General features: G+C 46.0%; 1 long non-coding RNA gene across 1 annotated transcript; it reads left to right on the plus strand.

Annotated features, from left to right (window-relative positions):
- The first annotated feature begins 1,949 nt into the window (after nucleotides 1-1,949).
- Nucleotides 1,950-23,964, plus strand: LOC142082647 (uncharacterized). Its single transcript, XR_012673776.1, has 4 exons — nucleotides 1,950-2,219; nucleotides 2,566-2,679; nucleotides 21,841-22,190; nucleotides 22,299-23,964. It is a non-coding gene; the product is annotated as an uncharacterized LOC142082647 (long non-coding RNA).
- Nucleotides 23,965-25,236: the final 1,272 nt, after the last annotated feature.

The following is a 25,236-nucleotide window of genomic DNA, read 5'->3' on the forward strand; positions in this document are numbered from 1 at the left end:
TGAGGTAGACCTAATCCCGCTTTGGAGACAGGAGATGGACTAGAGGATACCTTGAGGTTCCTTCTCGTCCTATATTTAAATGTTTAGCATGACAGGACCCTATGCAGAGAGTTTATATTCTCTCACTACATATGCTTAGTAAGTTCTTCAAAGGACCCAGATATTTTATCCCTTCTTTTCTGGAATGTTTCATTTTCAAGTTCATTATACTTCTGGAGTTGCTTTTACAAAGCTTGCTGTGTGGACCTGGCTTCCTCACCCCATTTTCATCTTTTTTCCTCAAATCTGGGCACCTGGTTAAGCCTGGTAATGGAATACTTCCCTCCTCCATCTGTATGCAACCCAACACTTGGAAATGGGACTGCAAGAACTTCATGAGCTACAAGGGGTTGAGAAACGTGCTAAAACTCTCTCTTGCTCCTAGCACTTCAGGACTTGGGTCAGTCTTCTCCATGCTGTGCCATAGTTTGGCTGCAATAGAAACATGCAAAGCAAAACTATCTTGAAACAGCTTGAGCGTTCTGTTAACAGACACCAAACTGCTTCCTCTTTAGTCATAGAAATGTAACCCCTGGATATGGAAAATAATGGAGAACATAAGGGCCAGCCATCAGCTATTAAAGGTTATCAGAGATGGGGAGAAACTTGTTTTCTTTAGAAGAGAGTTTTGTATGTGTGATGAAAAGTGAGGTAGCATTTATATCTTAGAGACAGGCTCAGTGCAACCTGCTGTGTCTCCAGATTAGTTTTTGACACAGGGCTGCGTGTTGACAATGTCCATCTGAGTGAGGGTGGAGTTGGCTGTTGTATTTTATGGATGCTACTAACAGGTCAATACAGTCCTGAGGACTCGTGAAGAGAGATGGCACAAAATTTTGGAAGACGGGGTGAAGCTGCTTACCCTCCCAAGCTGGATGTGTCTGCGGAATGTCACGGCGTCCCGCCTGTGCTGTGCACAGCCCCCGCTGACGCGCCCGGGGCCGCGGGGTGATGCGGTGCAGCCGGGCTGTGCCGTCCTTCACGCCTTCCCCCCGCCCGACCCGCGGGCCGCAGCCCCCGCGCCCAGCCCGCCGCGGGCAGCGCTCCCTGCCACCCGCTGCTGCCCCGGGGGCGGCACCGCCGCGGGGAGAAGGCAGCGCTGCTCATTCCCGCAGCCCCGGGGGACCTCCGCCGTCGCGCCCGGCTCCCCCCCCCATCCCTCCCCGCGCTGAGGCGGGGAGGCGCCGTGCGGGTCAGCGCGCCCCCTCCCCGCTGGCGGCGGCGGCCCAGGCCGCCTCCCCGCCCCGCCGCGGCCGCGGGGCTCCGCCGCCGCCATCGGGCAGCGAGCGCGGGAGGCCGGGCCGCCGCGGCGGCCATGGCGACGGACGGTGAGTGCGAGCGGCGCCCGGGACAGGGGCGGCCTCCGCGGGGAGGGTGCTCAGGCACCTGCCGCCGGCCGCGCCCTGCCCTGGCAAGCGCTGAGGGCGAGGGGCTTTCCCGCTGCCGGCCTGGGCTGAGGGGAGCGGGGCGCTGAGGGCGAGGGGCTTTCCCGCTGCCAGCCCGGGCTGAGGGGAGCGGGGCGCTGAGGGCGAGGGGCTTTCCCGCTGCCAGCCCGGGCTGAGGGGAGCGGGGCGCTGAGGGCGAGGGGCTTTCCCGCTGCCGGCCCGGGGCGAGGGGAGCGGGGCGCTGAGAGCGAGGGGGAGCTGCGGGGGACGAGCGAAAGCGGGCCCCGCTCCGGTGGCCCTGCTCCTGGGACCGGCGGGGACCCCCCGCAGCGGGGGCCGTGGCCGCGGGGCCCGGCTGGGCGGGAAAAGGGTGTGTGGGGGCTGTCCTCCTCCTCCTCCTCCTCCGCCGAAAGGAGGCCTGGCTGCGCCGCCCGGGCCGGCTGCGGGCGGTGCCCCCTCCTCCCGCCGCCGGGCTCTCACAGGGGGTGTTCGTGTGGTGATGGTGGGGTGGGTGAGGGTGTGGGGGTGTGTGTGTGGATACAAATTTTAGAGAGAATAAAGGAATAGCAAAGCCTGCTTTTAAGATACTGATAAAGAACAGGTGTTCTTGTAATTATGGGAGACTTGTCTGTGTCTGAGAGACTCGGAGTTGTTGGGTTTTCTGACCACACTAATACAAACGATTTTAGGGATGATCACCTTCTGTTTTTTGATTGATTAGGTTGCTGCCCGATGACATGTACTGCCCTGGCTTAGGTCTTGGCTGCGGTAGTGGTGCTGCTGCACGGAGGGCAGGTATTACTCTTAATATTTCAGATCACAGCACTGGCAAGTTAAAACCTGAATTGCTACTGTTAGCCATGGTCCTGGCAGTCTGCACCTGATTTACTGTAGAAACACCAACATCAATGCTTACTGGAGATTGCTAGGTCTATTTTGCTGTATCTCTTGCCAGGTTGGGGAAAAATAATCATGTGAGACTATAAGAGATGTCAGGATGGCACATAGCAGTTTATAAGCTCTAGGGAGCCTGGCTTGAGCTTTTCAAAAAGATTGGACCTTAATGGGGAGTCTAATTTCTCTCTGTCTTTTTGTCATGGTGATGTTCACTTGTGTTTGCTGTTCCTTGTTTTCTTTCAAGGCTGTGTCCCTAAGGAAGGGTCATCTCAGGCAAGGCCCAGGCTGATGGGACGTGGAGTCATTCCGTGCTTCAAGGTGGCCTCAGGAGAACTAGGAACTGACCTGGTTTGTTCAGGTACACTTTTACCTAGCGGAATCTGTCCTTTTATTAGTTAGATACTCAAAGCAGAGATCCAAAGGCACTAATAGTGCTCAGTACATAATTGAATTATCATTAGTTTATATTTTATAGATTTTACAAATTAATAAAAATATTGTGGGTTGGCTTCTCACCTCTGTTCCTGCTGCGCAAATATGAAATGGATATTTGTACAATATTTAATTAATTAGATGTCCTTCTGAACCAAAAGTCAGCAGAGCTATTGCTTTGTTCCTTAAACAAAAACAACTCTGTCTCCTCCAAATACTTACAAGAGGTATTGTTTGTTTAATGTACCTCTTCTTCTGGTGGTAGGCTCAGTCTTTGGGCTGAGGTAGTCGGTGGGCGACTGGTTAAGGTGTGGGGACAGCTGAGCTCCTACCACCCTGACCTTGTGCTGTAGGTTTCGAATGTACAGGACACTTGGATCAGCCATGTGGACAGGCTCTCCCAGCCTGGGATTGTAGCAGGGGTGAGAAGAGCACCAAGTGAGATTTCGTTTCCTAGGTCAAGAGATCAGACCTGGGCACCCAGAATGTCGGTGTTCTTTCTAGTGAAGGGGAATTCGAGGAATTTTTTTCTAGAGTTTTAACTTAGTCACATTATGCTCTTTTTTCTCTTATTGTAAGCATGAGGAGATTGAACTAAGAGAGCAGCAAATAGAACATTAAGCAGTTATTTACGATGCTGTAATTTAACTCCTCATAAGCCTAATAAATATGAGGGATGGGATTCACCATGAAGTATGATCAGTGCGTTGATCACTGCCATGCTGAAGTGTTGATACAGTGATTTTAAGTGTAAGAAGGCAGCCTAGAGATGTATGCATCATCTTACGGTTCAGCTGCTGAAGCTTTGGTGTGCGTCATCGTTTCCCAACCTGCTTTTAGCTGAGCTTTGCTTGAGAAAGTTGGAAACGTTCGTGCTTCGTTGGTTGTTGTTCCTCGTGATTCCTTCCATGTGTTGCTGTCCTGGGGCTGCCACCGCCTCCCACTGGTGCCGCAGGGACACCCAGGCTAATAAACCCTGCTAAACTCATCTGACTTGGTCCAGAGCCCTTGGAGTATGTTGCACTGCCCGTTGCTTTGGGTGCCAGTCCAGATCTGGCAAACTTCTTTTTTTCCGCCCCGCTCTGTATCTCAGCCTTAGTCATCTTGTCTTGTGGACCTGAGATGCTTGCTCTGGGTTGTCCTGCTTTCAAGGCTACCCGTGTGCTTTGTGTTCATTAAGTTACTTGGTGGCTTGCAATATCTGATCTTGGTAAGCACGTCTAACAGTTAATTCCTCATCTGTTTGAAAATTACTAAATATTTTTATTGAGAAATAATAACCTGAAGTAAAAAAGACCAGAGGGAAGCCTAATATTAAGATAATAAGCTGGCATTCCTTGGACTTGGTGTATTCAGATATAAACTATGGTTTTTATTGAAGTGGGCAAATCTGGATTGTTCTGTTTAGCTTTATATCTAACAGACACCTCAGCAGATGCCTGTATTTGCATGGAGCAGTGGCACCATCGGTAGAACTGCGGGTCCTTCTCAATCGGGAGCTTTGGGAGGAGCAGGGCCATCCTGATAGCTCAGGTAGTGTCGACTCCTGTCCTTGTATCAGAGCTGTTCCTCAGAGAAGGGAATAATAGCCAGAGGGTCTCTCTTCCTCTGTGATTCTGGGCTGCCAGAAAAGGTGTTGGTGATGATTTGAGGTGATCAGAGATACGTGTTACAGCAGCCCGCTCTGATTTTTGTTGTTAAATAATTCATTGCTCCTGCTGGCTGAAGGATCAGAAGTGACGGAAGTTTGGTCTCCAGTAACTTTGGCTTCAACCCAATTTGAAATGAGTACAGCTTGGACGCAGTTCAGGTCAGTGCTAAAGAGAACTGTGGATCATTTGAATACACTTCTAATGGTATTAAAGCCGCAGGAGCAGGCCGTCCCCATGTGCCGAAAGGTGAGCCAGCAGGGAAGAAGACCGGCCTGGCTGAACAGAGAGCTTTGGCTGGAACTCAGGAAAAAAAGGAGAGTTTATGACCTTTGGAAGAAGGGGCAGGCAACTCAGGAGGACTACAAGGATGTCATGAGGTTATGCAGGGAGAAAATTAGAAGGGCCAAAGCCCAACTAGAACTTAATCTGGCTACTGCTGTAAAAGACAATAAAAAATGTTTCTATAAATACATTAGCAACAAAAGGACGGCTAAGGAGAATCTCCGTCCTTTATTGAATGCAGGGGGAAACATAGGGACAAAGGATCAGGAAAAGGCTGAGGTACTTAATGCCTTCTTTGCCTCAGTCTTTAATGGTAAGACCAGTTGTTCTCGGGGTACTCAGTCCCCTGAGCTGGAAGACAGGGACAGGAGCAGAATGAAGCCCATATAATCCAAGGGGAAACGGTTAGTGACCTGCTACACCACTTAGACGCACACAAGCCTATGGGGCCAGATGGGATCCACCCAAGGGTACTGAGGGAGCTGGCGGGAATGCTCACCAAGCCACTTTCAATCATTTATCATCAGTCCTGGCTAACCGGGGAGGTCCCAGTCGACTAGAGATCAGCAAATGTGATGCCCATATACAAGAAGGGCCAGAAGGAGAATCCGGGAAACTACAGGCCTGTCAGTCTGACCTCGGTGCTGGGGAGGGTTATGGAGCAGATCATCCTGAGTGCCATCACAAGGCACATACAGCATCAGGCCAGTCAGCAGTGTTTTATGAAAGGCAGGTCCTGCTTGACTAACCTGATCTCCTTCTATGACCAGGTGACCCGTTTAGTGGATGAGAGAAAGGCAGTGGATGTGGTCTACCTGGACCTTAGTAAAGCCTTTGACACTGTCTCCCACGGCATTCTCCTGGAGAAACCGGCTGCTCATGGCTTGGACGGGCGTACTCTGCGCTGGGTAAAAAACTGGCTGGATGGCTGGGCCCAAAGAGTTGTGGTGAATGGAATTAAATCCAGTTGGCAGCCAGTCACAAGTGGTGTTCCCCAGGGCTCAGTGTTGGGGCCAGTTCTGTTCAATATCTTTATCAATGATCTGGACGAAGGGATCGAGTGCTCCCTCAGTAAGTTTGCAGATGACACCAAGTTGGGCGGGAGTGTTGATCTGCCTGAGGGTAGGAAGGCTCTGCAGAGGGACCTGGACAGGCTGGATTGGTGGGCCGAGGACAACTGTATGAGATTCAACAAGGCTTAGTGCTGGGTCCTGCACTTGGGTCACAACAACCCCAGGTAACGCTACAGGCTTGGAGAAGAGTGGCTGGAAAGCTGCCCGGCGGAAAAGGACCTGGGGATGTTGGTTGACAGCCGGCTGAACATGAGCCAGCAGTGTCGTCAGGTGGCCAGGAAGGCCAACGGCATCCTGGCTTGTATCAGAAATGATGTGGCCAGCAGGACTAGGGAAATGATCGTCCCCCTGTACTCGGCACTGGTGAAATAGCGTGTTCAGTTTTGGGCCCCTCACTACAAGAAGGACATTGAAGTGCTGGAACTTGTCCAGAGAAGGGCAACGAAGCTGGTGAAGGGCCTGGAGCACAAGTCTTGTGAGGAGCGGCTGAGGGAGCTGGGGTTGTTTAGTCTGGAGAAGAGGAGGCTGAGGGGAGACCTCATTGCTCTCTACAACTACCTGAAAGGAGGTTGTAGCGAGGTGGGTGTAGGTCTCTTCTCCCAAGTAACAAGCGATAGGATGAGAGGAGATAGCCTCAAGTTGCACCAGGGGAAGTTTAGGTTGGATATTAGGAGAAATTTCTTCACCGAAAGGGTTGTCAAGCATTGGAACAGGCTGCCCAGGGAAGTGGTTGGGTCACCATGCGTGGAGGTATTTAAAAGACGTGTAGATGTGGTGCTTAAGGACATGGTTTAGTGGTGGAGTTGGCAGTGCTAGGTTAACGGTTGGACTTGATGATCTTAGAGGTCTTTTCCAAACTAATCAATTCTATGATTCTATGGTATCCTCACGGTATTAAGTACATTCTGTACACTTTTAAATTAAAAACCTCCGAAGAGAATATACTTAAAAGAGGGGATATACATGTGACTGTCCAGAGTAGTTTTTAAATACCGGAAATATATTGGCTTTCACTTGAAAGTTCAAGTCATTGTATCTGGGTTTTGTTTTTCCTGGCTTGGATGTGTAAGAAACCGGCAGCGTTATGGGGATGCCCAAGTTCTCTACGACACGTCTGTGGCATTGGGGCTTAACCACATTTCACATCAGCACGTGTATTGTGTGAGTGAGCGTGCTGGCTGTGTTGCACCCAAAGGCAACTTGGCTCCGCTAAAGGTCTGTTGGTTGTTTGAACAAGCTCTTAGTTAAATAATCTATACCTGTGTATTTGTATCACTTCATGTACATGAGTATCATGATGATGTAATGTGGCACTAATACTTATTAGTGCAATAATAAGATCCCAGGCACAGTAACTGAAGCCTGAGTGAATTATTCCCCGTAAAGAAGATGCTAGGAAGGGGATGCGGGTCTGGTATAGCAATCCAGAGGAGGATACTCTTGTTCTTTTGGCTCTTAAGATCCTCATTAATATGAAAATACAGGCAAGATTGGTAGATGCTTCTTTAAAGAAATAAGTGAATGAACTGCCAACAACAATCCAGAGTCTTGTTGATTAGCTTTCCATGTCTTTCTGGATGGCATGAAGATGTGGGTTTTGAATTTTTATGGTGGTGTTAGGCATTAGCATCCCTGGCATGCAGTCTAGGAAGATAGGTACCTATTGCAGCTCAGCATCTCTCAGGTGTGGCTAAAACTCCATTTTTTGGCAAGGATAATTCCTCAGTAGTGTGTTTTCTCAGGGCATCATAGCAGAGTGATCTCTGTCTCCTGTAACGTGTGGTCCCGAGTTGCTCAGGGAAGATGGAGCCTGGAGGAGTTGTTCTGATGATAAGCCGAGGTGGTCAGGGTCTCTTGCCTCAGGCCGTGACTCAGCTGCCGTTGTGAGCCGGTTGCCCTAGGAGATTACCTCCTGCACCTGTGTGCTTGACGCCTGACTGTCAAATTGCATATAACTGTGGAAGGCTTTCTTGAGTACTGCCACACTGGTTGCGTATGAAAAACCTGCTATTAGAAAATAATAAAAGCTGTTAGATTCTTTTTTAATTTTTTTTTTTTTTTGTATGTTACCTCTCTTGTTTCATTTTGACATTTTAATTCTTGCTGATAATAGACCTGCATCACATCTGGCTGTGTTGAAAGCAAATCTTGAAAAATGCCTGCTTTGTGGAAAATATTGATTGCAATTGTACGTTCTTTTCTAAATACGTGAAACACAGTTACTTTTATAAAGAGCTTGTATTTATGCTTATGTACCTGCCCTTATGAGAAAACATTCAAATACATAGTCAGACTTCAAAATGGCTTGCAAAATAAATTGGAGAACATTTAAAATCTGTTTCCTTCCTGTTTTGATTCAAGTGGAGGGTATTCTGCAGGGACACTGCCTCTGAGGAGAGTTTGTTTTGGGCATTATTATTCGCAAAGATAGGCAACTTTATATGCTCTAGGAGGGGATGGGGAGTGCTTCAGCTGAAGAGCTGGGATGCAGTTGCAGGGGTGTTGGGAGCGTTCTTCTTTAACAAAATAAAAGCTAAAGGGCCACTGCGCTTGTGGACCCTAGAGCCAGGCTTTTAAAAAATATTTTTAGAAGTTTGAAGACACAAGTGAGGGACCAAATCAAACATTTTTGAACATGTAGGACACCTTAAATCAAATCTGGCCCCAGAGCCTTGCTGATAATGGCTGTAGCACTGATTTAGTATGCTTAGGTCACTGTGAAATGGGTCCTGTTCAGTGCAGACAGGCAATTAAGGAGGAAGTCTTGAGTGTGGTGGTGCATCTGTGGATGCGCTGGGGCCCCGTGCTGGAAGCACTGCGGCAGCGAGAGCGCTGTGAGCTGAGTCAGGGTTTGTAAAATGAAGCGCTGTGGCTTGCCTTTGCTCTAAATAATGATGCCAGCACTTCCCGAGGGACCCATCTGCAGTAGTCCGTAACGTTTATTGCGTGTTACTTTCTTGAAGTGTTCTTTTGGTTCCCGGGCACGTGGAAAACAAGTGTGTACCATCTGGCCTGGTTAAGTCCTTCCATGGTGCTGCTCAGCTGTAGAGATGACTCCTATGTAAATAGGAGTAGTCATAATTATTAAGGTAGGTTATCTAAAAACATCAGGCGGCTTTATTTTGAAAAGCAGCCTCTTATGTGCCTTAGACAGGTTGACGTCATGATCGATGGGGTTAAGTAGTCATTAAGGAGGCCTTCACTTTCCATTTGTATGATCTGTTCCTGATTGTTCTGATTGTGCATTGAGAAAGTTTGATCAATTATTCAGCAAGGGCTTCAGTCTAATTTGTCTTGGGGCTGGGAAGACACTAACTCTACAAACTGGTGCTGTTAGTTGCTATTTAGGCACTCAGACTTTGCACTGACTGTTCTTCATGTAGTTTTAGGAGATGAATTCCCATTCAGAGGAGATACAGTTATCAACCATTTATCTGATGTGTATGTACTCAACCTATTACAGTGGCTGTAAACAAATCCAATTAGACATGTTTTAATCAGTCATGGATACTATGCTAGCTGTGCTATCCAGAATGGATTTCTTGGATATCTTCCTTTTTACGTGTAAGATAGACTGGTTTTGTGTTGAAGGGTTAAATGAGTAGGTAAACAGTCAGTTAAAATTGCCAACAGCAATGTTATCCATCAGCCGTGTGACCAGCTACAGGACTCGGTTAAAGCAATAAAAAGTGACCTTTGTGGCAGCCTTCTCAGTGGGTATGAGGAAGAGAAGATGCCATTTGTGAAGTCCCGAGAAGAGCAGCTCAGAGGAATCAAAATGGAAAAGACTAGGAAGGGAGTTGAAAGAGTATGGATAGACTGCAAAGTGCACAAACATACAGACATTGTAGAAAAACTAGGATGCTTCCTCTGTGTGAAACCCCAGAGCAAGTTCTGAGACAAGAAAATGTCCTGATTTTAGGCCAAACAAAATTAGGAGCTGTGCTTTTAGCCATGTTGAAGTTTCAGCTGATTCACAAGATGTACAGCAACAGCACTGGAAAGGCATGCAAAGATCTAGTGTGGATGGAAAGGTAAGCCTGGAGTGGAGGCAGAGCTGTGGGTCATGAACAAACATAGAGGCCGAGACTGGAAGTAAGGTAGAAAGGAGAAAAAGAAAGAATAGATCTCTTGGGAAGCTCAGGGAGATGGGGAGGGCGTAGAGGAGGATAGGAAGATCACACAAAGGAACAGTTGGAGGTGTGAAAGGAGGGTTGCATATAAGCCAAGAGAGGATGTGATTTCAAGAACAAAGTGTATGGTTGCATCAGAAGCAACTGACAGGTTGAGGAGGATGTATACAGAGTGTTGGCCAAGGAAGGGTATCACTCCCCATATACCCTCTCCATATACAAACACAAACTCACACTTATTCCTTCCTCTGCTTTCGGGATCACAGCTGCATTGCGTACACGTGTGGAAGAGCTGGATGGCATCCTTTCATTAACACAGTCCTGATTTCTGGCTTGGAATAAATTGTACGATGCTCCCTGGTGAAAGCTCCTAGTGAGGGGAGTGCAGGGGGTCTGAGCGGCACTGGGGAAGGGCGAAGATGGAATGGGGCTGGTTTATTTTCTTCCTTAGGGTACCTCTCACCATTCTGACCCCTCCGTTTCGGAAGTACCTTTCATGTCTCTCTTGGTCCCATGCAGGAGACATGGCTGGGACTTGTGTTGGGCATCAGACTTGCTCTGCTGCCGACTTCTTCAGAGACCATGGCATTTTGCTTCCCTTCCATGCGCCTGTTTCCCTTTGCTGTTTCTGTAGTGCTGTGTAATGAAATGTGTTATGTATAAGCTAGGTATTATTATTACCTATATGATTATTATTATTGAGCTTTTATGACTCAAATATACAGGATACTGGGTGCCTCCAAGGAGTGGGGGTCAGCCTTAATTAGCCTTCACTGGCTTTGATAGAGTTTGAAAGCATCTAGGAACTTGCAGATAGTGCTTATTCCTACAGCTGGCAGACATGTTTTCAGATTACTGTTATTTTAAAAAATACAGTTTTTCGGATACCAAAACTACTTATTTTGGTCAAAAAAAAGAGTTTTGAAACACTTAAGCACTTCTTATGAAAATGGGGAAAATCAGAACATGGTTTACATCTCAGAAGTGTCTAGAGAATGTATTCAGATAACGTATACAAATATAAAATTCCCCCAAACGTCTCCCATCACGTCATCCTGAGAACCAAGTGCTTGCACAGTTGAAACAAAAATGTTTGGTGACTGAACCAAAACCCAGTAATTTTTACACAGATGTCCTCAGCTCTTTGTGGTATCTCACTGTGATTGATACAAAAAAGCTTTCTAAAAGAATTTATTGCTGTTTGGTGTGGAACTTTCTCTTTTCCTAAGCATTAGTTCTTCAGGTGGGGAGGGGGGGGGATTCTGCAGATAGAGGGCATCTGCACACTGCTGATTCCTGCTGGTATTGTGAATTTGGTCAGAAGATAAGCATTTGAGGCATTTTTAAGAAGGTAATTATCGGGATCTTGCAGTTGTTGTCTGCAGCAAGCGATTTGTAATAGATTTTTCTCTTTTTCAGTATTTAATTTTGCTCTGAGAGAGACAAGGAAGTGAGGCTTGCAGCAAAGAGTAAATCTCAAGAGCTGCTAGTCGAGCCACAAGCCCTGCCAACAAACAGACCTGGGCGGAGGTGGCAGCTCCTTGGCCTGGTCCACAAAGGGCTGTGGCTGCCTTGCGGGCACTCCCTTTCTGCAGTGTTTGCCTGGTTTGCTCATTGCAGGTGGTTTGTGCAGTTTAAACTGCTAAAGGGAATTATTAATTAACTAATTCACACACAGCCCTGGTTCATAGATAGATGCATGTGTGCGTCAGGTATTTGTGCACTGGCCAGATGTGCGTGGCTCGCCTGGGGAGTAGAGAGGGGGCCAGTGTTCTGCCGTGTTCTGCACTGTCACACGGCTGGCTGAAAGAGGTGGCAGCATCCAAAGGGATATTGCAGTGTTCGCTTTTCATCTCTGTGTTTTGTGATTTCAGCTGGGATTGCAGTTCCTGATGCAAAGATCCCTGGAGCTTTGCAGGGTCTGTGTTTTGCTAAGATATGGTGACCCTTCGTTTTTAATGGACTATTTAAGAATCAAAAGCATGACTAAGATACCTCATTGTCTGTGGTGTCTGTGTGTTGGCTGCAGATACGATACACCTGCTTTCCTAGACTTGTGTCTCAAAGACTTCAGTGGTGCTTTAGTGGTTTTAGACCAGGTGCTTTAGTGGTTTTCCAGCGAATTGTCACTGAAGTTACTTGGTCAGTGTTGTGTTTACCCTCTCTTGAGAGCTAACAGTGAACTACACGCAGCCTCTCTTAGCTGTTGGTATAAATTGCTGCTTGTGCATGGGATGTTTAGATGAGGTGAGCTTTGCAGTGCAGAAGGAAGTTAGGTACTGACATTGCTGGCCTGATGGGTGGAGAGGAAAGGGTTTTTTCACAATTGATTAACAAACTGTCAGAAGCTAAGAGCCAGGACAGTCATTGGTAGAAGACTCTGGCTAGTCATGCTCAAGAAACTCAGGTTTTAATAAAACTAAGTGCAGGTAGAGAGTTCCCCTCTGAGAAAGTATTATAATGTGGTTTCTCAAGTTCTGAGATTATGAATTGGAGAAAAGTATGAGAAGGAGTGTGTGGGGGAAAGAGGACAGACGATGAGCTGAACAGAGGCCTTTGAAGAAAACAGATACTTGCTTCTGCCAGCAAAGATCGCCTTCAGTGAAATTAGGGTGAGGGTCCTGCCTATAGGCTGGAGTAAGATGTGTGTGGTTATAAATGTGGTTTTCCATAATATCTTTACATGCATCTCCAAACCAAGTAACTGTGTTGTTTAATGTTTGAGCTGTAGTAAATGAATGAAAAAATTCACTTGGCCCAGTTTCTGAGAACTATTTCAGAAGACTCGCAGTCTTGAGACTTTCCATCTCCAAGGACAGGGCAAGCCTTAAAATTGGGGAGTGGGATTCTCTGGCAACACGAAACATCCAAGGAAAGTTCAAAAACACCCACAGAGTAGCAAAGCCATTGCTTGAGTCAATTTGGGAGATGGTAGTGCAGGACTTCTGTTTGAAGGGAGGCTTGTCTTTCTATGACAAGCGCTAGTTGGAATATTTTTGGCACGTATCAGAACTGTGGATGACAGTATCTGGATCTCACGAGTTTCCAATAAATTTCTGAGAAGATGTAATGGTTTTCCTATATTGAGGCTGGGGTTTGTTTTTTTGTTTGTTTGGTTTTGGGTGGGGTTTTTTTGGTACTCTTTTGTACTGGACAAAACAAGCCGAAAACTTCTTATCAGACAATGGCAGAGGAGGATGAAACACTGCCTGTTCTAGAGTGGGTATTTCTTCTCTCTTGTTTCCTAGTGACTCTTTGGCACCAACATTTTCTGTCAATAACTTTTGTTGAAAATACTCAAGAAGCTTTGCTGTTTGAAGCCCTTTTTGCATAACATGCCATGGTTACACTTTGTGCTTAAAAACTTTGAGTCAACCCTGAAGACAACGCAATCACCATAAAAATCATGCACAAAATGTTTAATGTGTGGGAGGTTTTTGTCCTCTTTCTTCTTTTGCAGCAGTTGAAATCCTCTGAGTTTCTTTCCAGAGGAGCAGATGAAAGGAAAGAAGGCATTTTTTTCATTGCCGCAAGGACTAGAAAGTAATTTGTTACAGCAGCTGAGATTCTCACCTCATCATTTGCTTCAGGATCCACACATTTAAGTGTCAAACAATACCTATTATTGTTCGATGAAGGCTTAGATTTTAGTTGGTGAACTTGTGATAGTTGCATTTAAACAGTCCTTTAAAAGAATGTGCATGCTTCATGAAGCATGGGTATAGTTACGAGTTATTTTGTTTTCCAGTTGCAAAAATGACTTTAGAAGTTCTGTACCTTTGACCCTGCAATTATATTCATCAGTCCTCATGTGGATGATACAGCTGTGTGGGGAGCCCTGCTGAGAAATGAGTCGAGGCGGTTCTGTTTACCTCAGAGTAAATGCTTGTTAAGGTTTTACTGAAGCTGTAATAGATAAGATATACAAATGCTCACAGCATTTTGCAGCAGTGCTGTGGTTTTTCTTCTGCAGTTTGAATTACTTGATTTTTTACCTGCATTTCAGTATAAAATTAATAAGCATTCCCCCATTAACTTGGATTTTATATGGTTGTATATGGTGTATCATAGCCTTTTCAGTGGAAGCAGAGTGCATTTCATGATGCTGAAGTCAGAAGACAGTCCGTAAACAAATTAAGGCGTATTCCTATTGCCGTAATTTATGTTGGGAAGTTCTGCCATGTGTTTTAAGACAGTCCATGATGAAGCATCCGACAGCCTGCAGGCTTTTCTGTCTATGCTATTCATGATGCTGTGTATCAAGGTGGTCAACCTGCCTGGCTCCAAGAACCACATGCCAATGTTTTCATGCAACTGAAAACCATATGATGTGCATGTAATGTCATGGAGAGCCGTAATAAGGGACACTTCATGGGTGGGAAAATACAGTGATCCCACCGCTCAGTTACAGAGTCTTGACTGTTTGTATCTGATGATCCTCTCATTTCAGCCCAAATACTGGCATCTTCCCACCTTTTTGATTACCCAGGGACCCTGTGGCTGGCCACACGACCTGGTCTGTCCAAAACGACAAAATGCTCTAAAATGACCAAAGAGTCATAACTTAGTAAAGACAAGCGGAAAATGCTACCCTGAAGGAGGAGTCCTCAAACTGATGGTTGTACTGGCTACGCTGATACAACTCAACGTGTCCTGGTTTGGTGCTGTTCATGGATTTCCTCTTTATCACTGGGGCATGCTGTAGTGTGTGCTGCGATGGTCAGGCGGGGCAGAGGAGGCAGGAGATGTGCTGTTTCCTTCCACTCTGAAAATTGGTTTAGTATGTCTGAATGATATCCTGCAGGCCCTGTGAGGAGGTCAAGGTGACAGTGTTGCCACATGCTCCAAAACCATGATCCAGGCCTCCCAAGCCTGTAAGCTAATGTTGAAAAATCAGTAGTTTCAAGTCTCAAAAAGAACACACGTCCTGACTGACTCTTTGACCTTTAGTCTGCCTACCTCTGGTTTTCAGATATTTCTTCTGCAAACATGTGAGCTAGAAACAAAAATATAAAACAAAGATGAGTTTCTCTTTTGTGATGACATGGTTCCAAAGGTTGCAGAAGAGTTTTTAAGAAAAATACCAAATAACTTAAATCTGATAGCAACTCTGGCAGCAGAGCTACAGGTCCCCCTTTTAGGGAAAAGGAGTGGATTAAACGTTTGCCAATAGGCAGTCTCGGGGAGGGAGGAGTGATTCTTGCAAACACATTTGTTTTCAGTGCTTTCTCAGCAAGAACTGTGCAGGACACGTAGTCACATATTTGCTCTGCTGAAGGCACAAGGGCAGAAGTCCAGAGCTATTCTTCTCCCCATTTGCTTTCCTGTTGCTTTCTTGCTTCTTCCCAGTTCAGTTCTTTACTCTCCTGAACCTTCCCTGTCTCCTGCCTGGCAGAGGGACGCCGTCAGAGCTTCTGCTGTTGCCTTGGTTTGTGTTTTGTTCTTCCTTGAGACCAGGGGAAGGAGAGCCGTGTAGAACTGGCCCCTTGGGAAGGAGAAGGAGCACTTGCTTATACGGTGTTGCTCAGCAGCCCTTGCCTGCTGGGAATCACCAAGCACCATTCGTGTATGTCCCTTGCTGAAACCAGTAGATGAGTATTGGCAGTCTGGGACTTCTCGAGCTCATTTGGAGCATTAAATCCATGACTAGATGGTTCCAGAGTTGGGGCAAAGGAAAATGAGGAGTTGTGCTTGGCGTACTCGCTCATGAGTTAGAGACACTGGAGGATTGTTTCCTTCCTAGGCACTGCAGCAGGATCCATGATGAGCTCTTGTCAGACCATAAACAGAATAGTCACACAGATCCAGTGGCTGGTCAGGTGTCTCCATGGGAAACCCTACAGCCAGCAGCCCGAGTGTGAATCGCTTTAAGTCAGTCAATATGAAACACGAAGCAGCATAGTGTGGAGATGTGCCCCTTCCTGAGACTGGAAAGAGGAGCCTTCAGGTTCCTGAACTGTTGCCCATGTTCTCCGCAGTTAGCACCGGCAACCACTGGAGCATGAGCAAGAAGTCGGGATTGCCTCGTGTCAGGTAACTCTCACTAGTGCACGATGGAGTTGTGCTTTTTGGTGTTTCTCATTGCTCCATTGATCATTTAAATGGAACAGCTCCAGCAGGATGTACTGAGAGTTACTGTGCTAGGAGGACTCCACAGGCTAGGGCAGTGTGGATGCTGGGCTTCAGATCTTTCTAGGCAAACCCAGGACTTCTACTCAGGGCTCTCCTGTCTTGTTGTCGTAGCCACGCAACTGCTGGAGGGAAGGTGCTGCCCGCTTGATCTTATACGGTGCTTCATCTCTTTGGTAATAGATAAGCTCATCGGGAAACGTAGGCAGAAGTTTCAGTGTTACGGGTTACAGGAAGGATTAAATATGAGGGAGTTCTGCTGATTTGGTTAATGCTGTCACGGTTTCTGTGAGCAGGTGGGTGCCTGGGGAGTTGTAATGCAAAAATGTCAGATCCCCTAGGACTAGGTGTCAACTGACTGATGATTTTGAGGGCTGCAGTTTTGAATCTGGCACCTAAAAATAGCAATTGCGTGGGATTTTGTCGCTAATTTCCTTTGAGAATCAACCCTTTCCTGAGAACTTTAACTTTGGGATTCTGTTGGTATTCAATTCTAGTATGTGAATACTCATTCACCAAATCTCACTCTTTTGCGCTCTAACCCCTATACCTCCCTGTGGCATATACTGCGCAGCTTCAGCTAATGGGATGACAATAGATTACATGCTGCATAGCAGGGTGAGGAGTGTAAGGCCTAAACTGCACATGGTTAGCAACATGTTTGTACTGCGATAATCACAAGGTAGCAGCTGTCTTGCTCTCTCTGTTTCTTTTTCTTTTTGAAACCTACTCCACTTGTTTTATAATTACTCGGGCTCATCATGAAGGTAAAAATAGCTTCTCTATTTAAAGAGAACAGATGGTTTTTTAATGGTTTTTCCTTAACATTGAATGAATTGTGGTTGAGTCAGAAACTGCCAGCCCAGAAACTTATGTTTTTATTAGAGAAATACTTGATTAGGTTAATTGAGTGTTATTCAATGTGATGTACATTTGGCCAACTTAAAAGCTTTCCAACTTTGTCTTGGATGGAGATAACAGTATCTCAGTATTCGCAGTTTGCTCAGTAGTTTCCGAAAACATTGCCTAAGGAGTAACAAAACATTGAGGGGACTACTGAATTAGAGGAGGGAATATAATCTTCTGCAAAAAAAAAAATCAAAAAACCCAAAACCACAGAACGACACCCTCCCCCCTCCCCCCCCATTTTGTTAGAACGATGCAAACAGGGAATGTATACTTAAATCATGTCCAGACATAAAACTTGCACTGGTTTAATTATAGTAGTGTTGCATACACAACATGTTAAGCAAGGTGTTTGGCTTCCCAAAGAGCACCCACCTGTATGTCATTGTGATGGGTCTGAGAACAGAGGTGAGATTCAGCGTGAGATAAAAGCAACGTGAAGGTGTGTGGTAGGCATCTGAGCTCCCATTAAAGTTAATGGAAGATCTGGTCGGGACAGTCCATGAAGCTGGAGAGTGATTCTGAAGTAGACTCAGAATGAGTGCTTAGCTGAGTGGCTCTCTGACTTCCCCGGACTGTACTGACTGGCGGTCCACTGACAGTGATGGGAGCTGGGATGCCCAGTGCACACCTGCCTACAGGAGACTGGGTTTTGGTGTCTTCATTTTAAACCGAGGCTCACCCTTGCTGTAACATCCAAGTGGCAGCTGTGTGCCTGTAGCTCCAAGGAGCTGCTGCTGGAAGGACAAAATTCAATGTGTCCAGATATCCCTGAGGACAGACGAACAGGAAAGAGGGTGCAGGTGAAGATGGATAAGCCAAAAGAACGTAGCACTTTCAGAAGGATTGGGAAGCATTTAAAACACCAGGACATGTTTGTCCATTCACATCTTGTTCCTGACACTGAGGTCTTTGCCATCATTACTAAACAGCAAACTCCTTCCCGCTTCAGAAGAATGAGCTGAGTTCGAACCCAAACCAAGAGACAGCTAAAGGCAGTCATGGGGACCCAGCCTGGAGGCGAGAGGCAGAGAGAATAAATCGTAGAGTAAGTTTGCCTTTGGGAAGTCCCTGTGTCATGCGATGGAACAGGAATTTGGTTACACTGAGCCTTGCTAAACTAAAGACTTCAAGGTTGTGTTTGTGATATCCAGGATAGTGTGCCTTATAGTAGAGTCGTCGTCTTTTCTGACTTTAATAGAAAAGGTGATAGAAGATCCCCTTGGCAGCCCCAGTTATCACGCAACGTGCTTTAGTTAGGTCATGGAATGAGTTTAATATGCTGTAATTTCCATGCAGGCTCAAGCCTTGCAGGACAGGGTACAGCAGAGATGATGAGGAGCTTGGGAAAACAGGCAAACTTAAGGGAATAACCCTAAAACCCCAACCTCCTGAGTCTTTTATGATGTTTACTGGAGACTAAGGGATCATGATGTCTCCTGGAGACCTCAGTCCTCTTCCAGCCTCTGGCATGTAGCCAGAGAAACTCTAAGAGCCGTGTTCTGTGCCCCCATCCTCTCTGCCTAAAAATGGCATGCACAAAATGCAGTCCTCAATGTCCCCACTGCCATCCAGCAGTTGGTCTGGGCAGTGTCCAGGACCATCTTCTAGCGATGCTTCATTTCTCATGGCTGCATAAGACTTAATATAAACTCCAGGCTCTTTGAGAGGGGTTCTGACAGTCCTGGTTTTGTAATTTGCAGCATGTCTTTTAGCAGCTGGGCAGTCTTTCTTTTTTTTTCTTTTTCCCCAGAGCTCCTTACTCCTGCTCCCTTTCTCCCATCTGGTTGATGAGGCTGAGACCTTCTTCTCCAGAGCTGAGCTCACTATTACTGCTGTGATGCTGAGACGGTCAGCAGGTCAGCTGGTAATGGACAGCAGGAGGCTGGTTCATCCACGTCTCTGTGTTCTTTCAAGGGTACTTTATGTGTGTGTACCTTCAGGCATGTATCTATTACCTATGTGAAATGAATCATCTCCCACAGCATTTGTGCAATTTGATGGGTTCTGTCCTTACTTCATTCCCTTTTTGTTCCTTCTTTAGGCTCCAAGTGATTTTTAGGGTGTAAGCCATCTCTTACTGGGAGCTTATCAGGGAATCCTGAAATCAGCTACAGCCTTTGAGCACTGCTCAAGGACGAAGAATATATTTGTGTATTTCAAAACAGAAAGGCAGACGTCACCTGTTGGGACAGTGTATGGGCTGCTCAGATGCATAGGGGTGAAGCAAGAGGTCTGAAATGATGAGTAGAAGATGCTCTACCAATTCCAGTGCAGAATGACGAAATGTGTCTAGACCACCTCCTGCTACAAGGACGATGCAGGTGTGTGCATGTGGTTGTTAGGACATGGTATCAGTGGAAGATAGCTGATGTAGTTTTGATATGCTGGGGTTAAGGTATGTTTTGTCCACCCCTTGCCAGCTTATGAATGGAAGAAAATTGATGGTGGTTAGCTGTATGCAGCAGTGAGCTGTGTTGGGGAATCTTTCATTATGAATTTGAGAGAAAGGAACTGAAACTAATTTAAAATCAAAACAAAGCACTCATAGGAGCAATACCCATCTTTCTGTAGCACTGCACAGAGTTTGGACGCAGCAGGTCTGAGTGCAGCAATTTTCTATCTTGGAAGGAGCCAGGTAGATTCTGCATTCTGTGATCTGAGTTACAGGAATAGTTGTGGCTTTTGGGAAGGGAGCAGGTAAGAAAAAATACAATATTTGTTTTTTTCTTTGTTAGCATCTTTATTTCTGTGGGATATAGAGATACTGATATTGAAAGTCCTTCCTAAAACGCAATGCCTTATTTTGTAGATATGCCTTTCTAAATAGAGGCAGGGGGAAGATATTGTCCAAAATAACACTGAGAACCACTTGAAGAGTCTGAATCTGAACTCTTGTCTTAATTATTGGCTGTGCTTCATATCTGGTAGACAGCACTCCCCTCTGTGGTGTCTTTAGAGCCAATTTTGTAAGAATCTGCGTCTAGATGCTGGAATGAGAAGTGACAGAGGCTCTAGAGGGCAGTGCAGCATCCCTGTGATATGAGTACCTCCAGGGTTTTTTTCATAGGAATCTTACTCTGCAGGATGATTGCTTAAAATAGTGAAAAATAATATAGAATTCAGTAGAAGTTTTTGTTATTATTATTTCACAGAAAGGTTTGATTAATGAAAATCTTTGTACCAAGAAGACTTGACCCTCTTTTTAGAGGAACTTTGAGCATTAGACTGGCTGTACTCGTGTTGAAAAGGTTTTGATCTCTTGAAAAAACTTACAGGATATTTGTGTATGATTTAAGGAAACAAACAAACCAAAACTCATCCTTCCTGTGCATCTAGCAAAGCCCACAAAAGAACTATTTGTTTTCACATTGCTTTCCCCCTCCTCCAGGACAGTCTCGTAATGTAACATATCCTTTGACTGGAGGTGCTCTCTGTTTTCCTTGTAGAGAGATAAATCAATAAATCATTGTGTCAGCAGAGCACAGCTTGAAGCGAAATTTCCCTGTGCTGGAAGGTTTCAAATTAATTTTAGGTGGGAGTTCAGTTGTGCCATACAAACATGTCTACAGATAATATTACAAGGCTCCGTTCAAAATGACAAGGGTTGATTCAGTATGTCAAGCTGCTCTTAAGGATGTTGAGCCACAACCTAGAGGCTGCTTATGCTGTCAGAAGGGGTTGGTAGCTCCTTGCTACCCAATAAACAGTTTGTGTGCAGCTGGCTGATTATCTAATGAGCATTTGGCATGGATTTTTGCTTTATGAGAGAGTTCGCGTCTCCAGCCCGTGACCTTATATGTCTCTGCAAAGTGAACTGAAATCCAGATCTTGCAGCACACGAGACCTGCAGAGCCTGTTGTCCTCTGAGCACTTGCTAGCTGCAAGTTAAACTGGGGAATCACACTGAGATGCTTCCACTTCTCTTTGGAAAGGTGCACATGCATACACGTATCGCGAAGGATGTTTTGGAGGGCGTGCTTTGCTTACATGACCCTCTTCCCCTGGTAGCTCTGAAGCAAATAATAGGCACATACACGAACATCTGCTGTTTTGTAGCCACCAGCAAGGGTTGTTGCTTTGTCTTCACTGTCCTTCCAGCGGTGCCATATGCTGCCTTTCACTGCAGGCGTGTGCAGCACCTGCACGCTGCTCACACAGGTGCACGTACTGGAGATGTGCACAGAGTCAGAGTGCATTGCAGGTACCTTCAGTGATGGGCATTGAGGAATCAGTGCTGAAATCCAGCAGAGGTGCTTGAGCAAGGATCGTGCTACCAACATCGCTCTGTAAGTCACTGGATGATAGATTTCTATTAACTTTCACAGTAGCAACGCTTCTTCCAAATTAAAATTGACTGCCTTTCACAGCAGGAAAGAGAAGATTATCCCAAATAGTTGCTCTGGGTGAATGCAAAAATCTGTGTGTGGACTCAGCATTAAACAGCTGACTCTCCGTTGCCATACATAGTTTCTGTTTAGGGACTCTTTCTTCCAGTAATGTAATGAAATACAGCTGCCACCTTATATATGTTATGGAAATCACATAGCGCACATCCCTGTGCAAAGTGTTTTTAACTCTCTCTGATACTTTTGAGATAAATGTTTGTTTGTTTTCTAAGTAGAGTGCACCTTGTTCATCTGTGCAAATTAAAGATGATGGTAGGAAAAGGAGAGCTGTGGGTAACAGAGACAGGACTTTACATGACTGAGCTGAAAAATAAGATGCAACATGCTCTCATTTCAACCCGAGTGAAAGAAAATTGCTTATACATACTTCCAGAATAATAATTTTAAGAAGTAGTGTTTTGCCTCTCACTTCTATCTGCTTCTTTATTTTCTGCCTTTAAAGAAAAGGTATATGAGACCTATAAATGCCACACTTCTGCCATGTCTTATTTCTTTTGTTGCAGCAATACCTATCCGCCTTCTCTCCAGTCTTTGGAAGCTACTAGTGGCCTAAGGCTGTTGCAAAAGGGGGCTGTTGCAGTGGAGGGATCACAGACTATTTAAGGGGACTCTCCTGCTCCTCTGCCCTCCACAGGGCCATACAGCGTCAACTGCGAGCGGCCAGAGCAGAAGACTCCGCTCCAGCCACTGTGTGATGTGGCTCAGGCCCTCAGCTCCTGGCTCTGAAGTGCAGGAGTGTCCTGCCCTGCCTCCTGTAGGGAAGATGCTGTAGTTGGGAAGGATGACTGCAGACTGGTGATTGAACAGCACAGTGATACCAAGGATGTGTTGTGCTGCAGAGAGTGCGATGAAGGTACCTGTGCTTTGTCAGTGTACACGCAATATGGTTACATTTTTGTTTGATATGGCCTCTTCCAGACCACTGCAAATGCACTGCCTTCTTTCATTTTCTTCCCCTCAGATGTTGTTCTTGACCTTCTCTGAGCCCAGAGGACTTTCCCTGTTAGGTTTCCTTCCTTCAAATTCCAGGTCTGCCTGAGTCTGAAGTCAGGGGCAGGTATTGTGACAGAGCAGGTATGCATCAGTCTGATTGATTCCCTCCCTAGGAAGTGCGGAGCGTTTTTCAGGGCTGGTGGTGGTGTTTCGTTTGTTCAGCTGGCCAGATGAATTGAACAAACTGCGTGTTGGACCACCCTGTTTCTCAGACACTGAAATATAGCATTGTCAAGTAGAAGGCCTATTGGTAAGAGTCTCTTTGAATCTGATTGACTACTGCCTGATGAATGTTGCATAGGTATTACATAGAGATTCCTGTTAATTTATGTTTGTACCAATTAATTTCCATATGTGTTTTCTAATTGACTAAGGTGTGACTGTGAAGTGGATTAATAGAATGATGCCAAATCCCTGTCTAAACAGTCTCCTTCTGAATGAAGGTTCTTATTTCCTCTATGGCTTAAAACTGAGCCATGTGTGCTGTCTTACTTGATTTAGATTAAAGAGTATGAAATCAGCTTAGTTTTATACTGTTAACAGAATATTAGAATCATAGAATCATTTAGGTTGTAAAAGACCTTTAAGATCATCAAGTCCAACCGTTAACCTAGCACTGCCAAGTCCACCACTAAACCATGTCCCTAAGCACCACATCTACACGTCTTTTAAATACCTCCAGGGGTGGTGACTCAACCACTTCCCTGGGCAGCCTGTTCCAATGCTTGACAACCCTTTCAGTGAAGAAATTTTTCCTAATTTCCTGCTCCCTGTCCCTGTCTTCCAGCTCAGGGTGCTGGGTACTTGGAGAATGACTGGTCTTACTACTAAAAGCTGAGGCAAAGAAGGCATTAAGTACCTCAGCCTTTTCCTCATCCTTTGTCCCTATGTTTCCCCCTGCATCCAATAAAGGACGGAGATTCTCCTTAGCCCTCCTTTTGTTGCTAATTTGTTATTGTCTTTTACGGCAGTAGCCAGATTAAGTTCTAGTTGGGCTTTGGCCCTTCTAATTTTCTCCCTGCATAACCTCATGACATCCTTGTAGTCCTCCTGAGTTGCCTGCCCCTTCTTCCAAAGGTCATAAACTCTCCTTTTTTTCCTGAGTTCCAGCCAAAGCTCTCTGTTCAGCCAGGCCGGTCTTCTTCCCTGCTGGCTCACCTTTCGGCACATGGGGACGGCCTGCTCCTGCACCTTTAAGATTTCCTTCTTGAAGAATGTCCAGCCTTCCTGGACTCCTTTGCCCTTCAGGACTGCCTCCCAAGGGACTCTGTCAACCAGTCTCCTAAACAGGCCAAAGTGCCCTCTGGAAGTCCAAGGTGGCAGTTCTGCTGACCCCCCTCCTTACTTCTCCAAGAATTGAAAACTGTCATTTTGTGATCGCTATGCCCAAGACAGTCTCCAACTGTCACATCACCCACAAGTCCTTCTTTGCTCCCAAACAACAGGTCCAGCGGGGCGCCTTCCCTAGTTGGCTCCCTCACCAGCTGTGTCAGGAAGTTCCACACACTCAGGAACCTCCTAGACTGTTTCCTCTCTGCTGTATTGTATTTCCAGCAGACATCTGGTAAGTTGAAGTCCCCCATGAGAACAAGGGCTAGCGATTGTGAGACTTCTCCCAGCTGCCTATAGAATATTTTGTCTGCCTCTTCATCCTCTATAACAGACTCCCACCATGGTATCTGCCTTGTTGGCCTTCGCCCTGATTCTTACCCATAAACACTCAACCTTATTGTGACCATCATTAAGCTCTAGATAATGTACAGGGCTACCCGAGTGCCTCTCCTTCCTTGCCTGTCCCTTCTGAAGAGTTTATAGCCGTCCATTGCAGCACTCCAGTTGTGTGAGTCATCCCACCGTGTTTCCATGATGGCAACTATATCAGTTTTCCTGCCGCACAGTGGCTTCCAGCTCCTCCTGTTTGTTGCCCATGCTGCGTGCATTGGTGTAGATGCACTTCGGTTGGGCTATTGATCCCGCCGCATTTTTGGGGGGAGAAACCCTAATTCCTACGTGACCATTCTCAGGTGCTTCTGTAGTTTCTAACACATCCATAACCCTTTCGTCTTTGCTGCCGCTTGGATCTCCACCCCCTACCTCCACTTGGGACAGCAGACCGAAGGACCTCACTAGCACACTGTCCCTCAGACACTGGTGTGCTCCCCCCAGGCTTATCTCTAGTGAGATAAATCAAATCTAGTTTAAAGTTCTTTAAATGAACTCTGCTAACTCCTGTGCAAAGATCCTTTTCCCCCTTTGAGACAGGTGTACCCCATCTGTCACCAGCAGGCCTGGTGTTGTGTAGACTGACCCATGATCAAAAAACGCAAAATTCTGCCGGTGACACCAGGCTCAGAGCCAGGTATTAATCTGTTGGTTCTTCCTGCTTCTTCCCTCATCATTCCCTGCAACTGGAAGGATAGAGGACTGCTCGTGCTCCTGATCCCTTAACCAGTCGTCCCAAGGCCCTGAAGTCTCTCGTGATTGCCCTTGGGCTTGTTGCAACTTCATCATTATTTAAGACTGCTTTGATTTTTGTAGAAGAGAGATAGCCAAAGGGCTTAATGCCATTGAACTGATATGCTGCAATTTCTTGTCTTCAGCGTTTCTTTTGTGTGCATGTCTCTGTCAACCTCTTTAAAATAAGGGACCTCTTCTCCACTCCTGCTTCTACCCTCAGTATCTGCTTGGCATTCTCACACCGTTCCTTTGACTGCCTGATGCTCCAGTTGTTCAGAAGTGGATGAGTAACAGTGGGGGGAAAAATAATTTTTTTCCTAAAATTTAAGAGTCAAAGTGCAGTGTCAATTTTTAAACACAGTGGGCCTTTTTTCCCAAGTGATTTGGTCTCCTGGGGGCAATCTTCAGTGAACGTGGCTGAGTTCTGCCTGTTTTGACAACAAGAGATA

The sequence above is a fragment of the Calonectris borealis genome, chromosome 5 (genome assembly GCF_964195595.1).
Source record: "Calonectris borealis chromosome 5, bCalBor7.hap1.2, whole genome shotgun sequence".
Taxonomy (NCBI): Eukaryota; Metazoa; Chordata; class Aves; order Procellariiformes; family Procellariidae; genus Calonectris; species Calonectris borealis.